This window comes from Capsicum annuum, chromosome 8, assembly GCF_002878395.1.
Source record: "Capsicum annuum cultivar UCD-10X-F1 chromosome 8, UCD10Xv1.1, whole genome shotgun sequence".
NCBI lineage: Eukaryota > Viridiplantae > Streptophyta > Magnoliopsida > Solanales > Solanaceae > Capsicum > Capsicum annuum.
Genome location: NC_061118.1, coordinates 90,553,224 through 90,561,197, shown reverse-complemented (window position 1 = coordinate 90,561,197; position 7,974 = coordinate 90,553,224).

Here is a 7,974-nt window from a genome sequence, read left to right as displayed (position 1 = left end):
TTATGAAAACCCCATTGATTTGTGTTGAACTGAATGAAAATCAATGGGGTTTTCATAAATAACCCTCAAATATCAACAGAGTAATCATCATCCAAGAATAAAAGAATTTTAGAAAGATAACAAAATACAACTTATTAGTCAACTCCCAATATTTATACTAGTCTGACAAGCCTTTAAGAAAATCAATAAAACCAGTGAGCCATTGAGACATGCCCCAACTGACTCATACTCAGTTATCAAATGTAAATGATTCCGTGAAACCAACATCAGACATCACGTCCTCGAAACATGAGGACTCACCACAAAAGAGGATGTAGAATAGCATGCCCAAAGAATCACTGTCAAACCTGGAACTGAGCACCTGAACCTATATTTCGAGAAAATATAGCCCACATCCAAAGATGTGGGTCAGTACCATGGAAAAGAACCGAGTATATGGGGGTGTATGTAGTTGTATAAACATCATCATCATAAATATTTATAAGAAATATGCAGGATGTATGAAAGACTCACATAGCCAAAAGAAAATCATCATAATCATGAGAGGATGAAATAAGTACAATAACACATGTGAGTCATCATATAATTTGTCAATCACTTTCAGTTCATCAAGAATATCAATTCTCATAATGTAAATATCATTTAAATCTTTCAAAAAAATAACTTTCAGAATTCCACTTTCAAATCACTTCACCATTCACTATAGACACAAGGAAACACACACACACTGGTAGATCCTATAAACGACATAAACCATGTGAGCTACATGAAGTCCAACGTGCAACCCACGTTGGGGAGAGCCGTCCTATCCTTGCCATCGGAGTAAGACTATCGATATTAAATCCACACAAACTAGTGATCACTATATAAATCAGCCTCAAGCTCACTCCTACAGGGGCACGTAGTTCTAGGGAAGTAAGATCACTTTATACCTCCCACTCGGTGCTACAGATTTCTCTCAGATTTAGCTCAGATCATTTCAAAGATAATCCACAACAAAATAATTTTTGTAATATATAAATATATCGGGAGCCATCATGCTTCCCATCTATCAAAATCAACCACGTTGTGGATTTCTTTCACACTCGAGTTCAAAACAACTCTATTAATACCAAAAGGTCAAATCATTCAAAATATCTCAAATATTCAATATCAACGTGTTTATAACACACACTTTCTTAAAAAAAAACACAATTTCCAATGGGGATTCATGACCCAAATATCAAAATCATGGTAAATATCATTCAAGATTCATGCTTTATATCTCCACACATGTAAATTCATCTTTCAAAATCATAAACATTAAGATTTCATAATAATCATCATAAGATATGGGTTCATGCTTCAAATTCATAAAAATCAAATAAAAATCATGCCTTTGTAAAGAAAATTACTTTTGGGCACAAGAACGAAAGAGAGTTCTTGTTGAAAAACCCCACATGCCTTGAATGATGAACTTTAGATCGATACTCATTTTTGAGATGTTAATCGTGCCTTTGAATGATGGTTCTTGGAGTTCTTGAACTAGGAACTTGGAATCTTAAATAAATTTGCAGAATTAATGGTGAAATTTGGAGGTTCTTGAAGTTCTTGAACTAGGAACTTGGAATCTTGAATAAATTTTCAGAATTAATGGTTAACTTTGGAGGTTCTTGAAGTTGAATGTAGGAGCTTAGGGTTTTCTTTTTGAGGAAATTTGATAAAATATAACATGTAATGCTTCTAATAGGCTTTAATATAGGGTTTGGACGGATTTTGGGTGAGGGGGAATGACCAAAACGCCCCTAAAAATCAAATAATTCTTGAATCTATCCTTTGGTGGACTGTTTTGATAGTCTGAAGTAGATCAACCATAACGTTTTACTCCGATATCCAAATTGGATGAAACCAATTTCATTAGAAAAAATAATCTCATATCTTTCCATTGATATATAGTATCTCACTCAGATCATTGTGTACGAGGAGTTATGATTGTTTGAAGTTGACCCAAAAATTTGCTTTTGATAGGATGAAGTAGATCGACCATAACTTTTGCTCCAATAGACAAATTGGATGAAACCAATTTCATTGGAAAGAGGACTCGCAGAGCTTTCCATTGATATATAGTAGATCACCTAGATCATTATGTAAAAGGAGTTATGATCATTTAAAGTTGGAGAAAAAATACGTCAGGCCTCAGTACTTTTTCCTGTACGTTTTACTGTTCACTACTATTCACGGTTTGATCGGAATGTTCAAAAATCGTCGCTCGGGTGTCCATTTTGGATGATCCATATATTATTGGAAATCTTATTCGATACTCTATGCAATGGTGGGTCATAATCTAAGACATTCCACACGAAAAAATTATAATTCATTCTAGAAGATAGAACCCAACATGTTTATCACAAAATTTCAAAGAAAAATTTCCCGGGGTACTACACTTTCTGTTTATAATTCTAAAACTTTGTTAGTTACCTTTCTCGATTTATTAAACTAGAATTGGGTTGTTGTTTAACATAAGTCCCTGTGGGATCGATATTCGATTTTCTTGAAGGCCACTATATTACTTGGTAGACCACGTACACTTGTGTGTGCGCTTGGGTGCTGTCAAGTTTTTGGCGCCATTGCCTGGGACTTGTAAATAGACAACTATCTTATTTTTAGTTTTTCTATATTGCATTGTAAATAGTTTTTTTTGTTTCTTTTATTTTTCTTTGTTTCTATTTTTATCACACTTCTTGATATGTCAATTTTGGATAGATGGTTTTTGAGGGATGACGATTTTTGTCATTTTGTAGAGGATCTCATCACGAGGCTTTTTGTGCAAACTTTGATCCAAGAATTTGGAGGGGACATGCTTGTTGCTGACCTGTGCAGCAGACCACAAGTTAGTATGTGGTTTGTGGAAATATGTATCACTCTATATATATGTGTGCTTTTAATCCTGGTTCAGTCATGTTTGTGGTCAATACTCAACAGACAACTAAGGAGGTAGATGCAGAGTTGACTCCCCAACTGGTGGCAGATAAAGATGTTGATAATTTGAGAAAGTTGTGTACTCGAAAACTAAATTTGATAAATAAGTTGAAGAGATACCACCACTACCATGTCCACAGATGCTAAGAAATGAAAAATATTAAGATGATACTAGTTAATCTATGGAACAAACACAAGAATCGCAGTCACTCAACTGTCATCTTTCTTTTTATACTACAATTAAAAAGGTTAATGTGAGTAAGGGTATTATGGATAGTGTAAATTTTGAAGTGGGATTGGTTAGGCCTCATTCAAAGTACTTTTCTACATTATATGTAGATGATGTCTTGTCTTGGGAATCATTTGAAATAGTAGGAGAGTGTGAAGATGAGAAAAAAAATCCTATTTTCTTAATTTTGCACAAGAAAAGCAATATAAAAACATACCTTACTTTAAGACCAAGTGGGTTACCATGAATAATATATTACTTGGTTCCTTAACCTTTGTACCACCTCTTTATGAGCGAGGCAAAAAGATGGATGCTATGTTGGGGGTGAAATTCATATCCTTAATGTGGAGGAATAATTTGATATGGGTCATGCCGTGACACAAAATTAGGCGTTGCTTGGGAGGCAACCCAAGTTAAGTAGGTATATTTTATTTTCAATTTTAGTGTTTTTACTTCGCATAGTTTTTTGTTTTCTGATTGAGTCGCAGGTTAATGGGAAGTCTGAGTACCGAAAACCTGAGCTAAGGAGCATGGCAAAGACTGAGGTAGGGTCCTTCGAATCCCATAAATGCAAAAGATGCTACTAGCTAGGCCTAGAGGCCTCAGGGAATATTTCTATCTCATACTTTTAAGTTCACTTTGGGAATAAAGCGGATTTTTAAGTGTCGGATGGGAAAATTCCCAATTTTGGGCTCAATTTAAAAAAATTAGGTTAGGAATAAGTGAGATATTCTTGTAGGTGCTATTTTTGATTGCATGGTGCAAGTATTTTAGTTGTATAAGCATGTTGATTTGTGTGAATTACTACTTTTGAGACTCTTAGGCTCATATTTGTGACTCTTGTACTTGTTGGCTTAAATATTGAATTCATGCTATTGTTGGTTAAGAGTCTATGATGATCCTATATGAGTCAAGCATGTTCCATGTATGATGTAAGTTTTTTTTTTGTATATTCCTTGTTGCATATGATGTCTAGAACTTGCCCGGTGTGTATGTAAAGTGAAATAAAAAATGTGAGTTTAGGAGATGACTTAGGCGTTTCTTTGTTGGCCTTGTTTTATACCTTATTTTTACTTGCCCTTTGTGCTTAATCTTAGTCAGCCATATTGAGCCTTTAGCTTTTTCTTTGTTAGCCTCATATGTAGCCTAATCCCTTCTTTTATAGACCTTAATTGATCCAAAAGCTCCTAAGCACTTTAATGTAAAATTGAGTGAGTCAGGACTTTGAAAAATAGAAGGTGAAATTTATTCTCCATATTAATAGCTATTAGTGTGCAAAAATTTATTGAGTGGTAGGGAGTAGCAAAAATTATTTGAAAAAAAAATCCCAATTTTAGCTTGGATATGTTAAAATGAACCTGTTTTGGCCCTGGTCCTTCTTTGAAAATTATGCACCTCAATTAATGCAAATTACTTAAGTTAAGGGTGGCTATAATAGGGGTGTGCAACATAAAAAGGGTTGAAAAAAGGGAAAAAAGTGAAAGAGTTGCATACTCCCACCACGTGTTTGTGAAAATGCTTAAAAGAGATGGGCAAAACAAAAAATATGGGCAGATGGAAAAAAGTGTAATTTGGTTGTTGGAGATTGATTTTAAATGTATAATGTAGTGTATTAAAGCGCTTAGAGAGGTTAGTCACTATTCCCAAATAGTTTCTACCCATTACTTAGCTTACATTACAACTCGAAAAGACCTAATTGATCCTATTCTTGACATTCTGATATTAGTGGAGAATGACATTAAGGAAAAGCTAATGGTTCACTACGTGTGACTTGTGAATCCCTTGTGAGAGTGAGCAAAACTTTATTCTTGTACCCATTGTGATGCATTACATTATTGTGAGTAATTTTAGGTAACTCTCTTGATTGTGAGGGCACGTGTTTTGATGAATGTGGGTGATTAATGTGATGTCTTTGATTGATAAATATGTGTGAGTTTGACACTTATGGAGTCAATTATTGAGGCTGGGATGTTTCAAAGTAGTGTTCTTGAGCTATCAATTATGTATGTAACATGCTTAGTGTAAAGGCTTGCATTTCATGTTGTCATTGTAGTACTAGCTTGAGTGTCTTGCTTTTAGTAGAAGTGCTGATTTTTTTCAGCTCATGGTGTTTATAGTTCAGAGTTGTTTGAGGACGAACAAGACTTTAAGTGTGGGGTGGTGATGTTGGGTGTATTTTTGCATTCTAGCATTACTATTCTAGCCTTTTTAGTCTTATTTTGAGGATGATTCATGTGCTTAATATTTTGATAATGATATAAATGAGCATTTATGTGTCCAATTAAGTGTTTACAATGTTTAATTGTGCTTTCACATGAGTTTGGGTCTAATTTGAGCATTTAGAGTTCAACCGAGAAAACTAGTGCTACTAGCTTGAGCTAGGTATTTGTCTAGTCTATCGTGTTGGATTCTAATGTGTTTAATAAGTTCCTGAGGTTGTTTTTATGTATTTATATGTGAAACAACTTGCTTATAATTTTCAAGGTTCAATTAGATCAAGACAAGGGTCTAAACAATAAGTTAAAGATCAAACTGAAATTAGCCTAAGCTTAGCGCGTGTTTTTGATTCACCGTCTTGGATGTTATATTGTTTTGAGCTCTAAATTTTTGTGTTTAATGATATAGGATGTTTGTTTAATGGATTATGGTGATATATGAAGGGTATACAAGCTTCAAATCAAGTGGAAACAACTCAAAAAGGATTGTAATGGATCAACGAAAGTACAATACACAACTTGGACTTAATTTGGACCCCTGGAATGTCTTGGGTGCATGTGAATTGGGTTATGGGACAATTGGCGCATGCTGCATACCAAACGATTCATAAAGGGGCCGAAATAGTAAAACACCATGTTGCGTTGTTGATTTAATTGGCAATTGTCCAAAAATAATAGCTCTACGCGATTGCACTACTTCACGGTGAGCACCAAAATTGGGAGAGAAGTGCCCAGTTATGGTAAAAGTGCCCAGTGATGGCATTTGGCACTATACCATAACGCGGTGATTCCCAAAATTGGGAAAATATTTCCTTGCTGAACAAGAATAACGTGGAAACCTAATCCAAGTCGGTTTATGACTTGTCTACTATAAATTTATCATCTTAAAATACGTTTTAAACATCTGGGAACACCCTAGATTGGCTTGGACATCATTGGAGGCTACCACAACTTCTTTTCAGGTTTTATCATTCTTTAATTTAGTTTCTTTATGGTTTGTATTATCAATCCAAGGAATTGGATGATTAATATTTCCATTAAAGGCTAAACTCCCTTTCCGGGGTTAAGGCTAAGATCATGAATACTTTCATTTTGAATTAAGTTTGTTTTAGTTGCTTATCATTATGGTTGCTTGTTTATCCTTGTTTTAACTATTTTAAGGATTAGCTACCCTTAGAATATATTAATTGTCGACCTAACGATCTTGGGAGGGGGAATAGAAAGATAGAATGTGGGGATAAACAGAGTATGGTTTGAGTTCTTTTATAAAATAAGGATTTCGAATTAGCGTCTAGGACAGGGGTGTACTTAGATGCCTTACTTGATTCAAACGTAGGATGATATCTTTAAAATACTTAATTGGATTATTACATCCCCGCTCAATGATATAGTTGTAATGTTCAAATTGGGTAAATGGTTCGAGGTTGGGATACCATGATCATGTGATTAACCCTACGAATCAACAACCACTATAAGAAATCTAACGAAAAAAGTTCACTGGTTTAGTTTACTTTTAGTTCTAAAACTTAATTGGTTAACTTTCTCAATTTTTTAAACTAGAATTGGGTAGTTGTTTAACATAAGTCCCTGTAGGATCGATATTCGGCTTTCTTGAAGGCCGTTATATTACTTGGTAGACCACGTACACTTTTGTGTGCGCTTGGGCGCTATCAACAGCCACCAGTAGATGGGTTAGCGAGTGACCGCTAGAATGTATCTTAGGATAAGAATAAAGTAATGCCATTTAAAAAACCTAATAAAACCATCCATTATTCATATAACAATACATATATATAAGTGTTGGGAAAGGGAATCCGCATTTTCCTTGCATTTAAAACCTTTACCTGGGCTATGTAACCTTATCGTTTAACCACACCCATGGGCCGTATGGGTTAAGCTCCCCTATTGAAAGAGTCCCAGTACGTGTAGCCACATGACCAGGAAATATCTCATGGAATGACTAGTATATCCCTCCAATATAAAATATGACACTCGCACATGGCCATCTAAAACCCCTCATATCGGCAAATATGAGTTTCCAATTTTGGTTCCCCCAAGACTTCCACCTTTCACGGCTCAATTACACATCTCGCCATTAATACCCAAATTAAAAACATATCCAAACAGATCCCATTACCATTTATTAACCAAGTCCATTTATTAGTGGTATCATTATACCAACCATACTTGCAAGATTTATCCATAGCAAACCATTTAGGTTAAGGGGACTCTCAAGTGCCCTTTTCGTTTACGATATTAACCTCTTGGGAGACTTCCATGTATTCTACAAGCAAAATCAATAAGCCTTTAACCTTTCTAAACCATTTATAGTTTCATGCATAAGCTAAAAACAAGCAAGAGTTCTATTTAAAGAAGTTAATGCAATGAACATATCTTTATAAGCATTTTATCAAACACCTGGGGTATAATATAACCAAAACCAATTTCAAAGACCATTAAATCATTACCATGCAATCCAATTGCCAAAACCACCATCAATTCATATAAAAGCATAATTAAACCATAGGAACTCATAACTAAACCATTTACACCAAAACCCCCAATTATTAG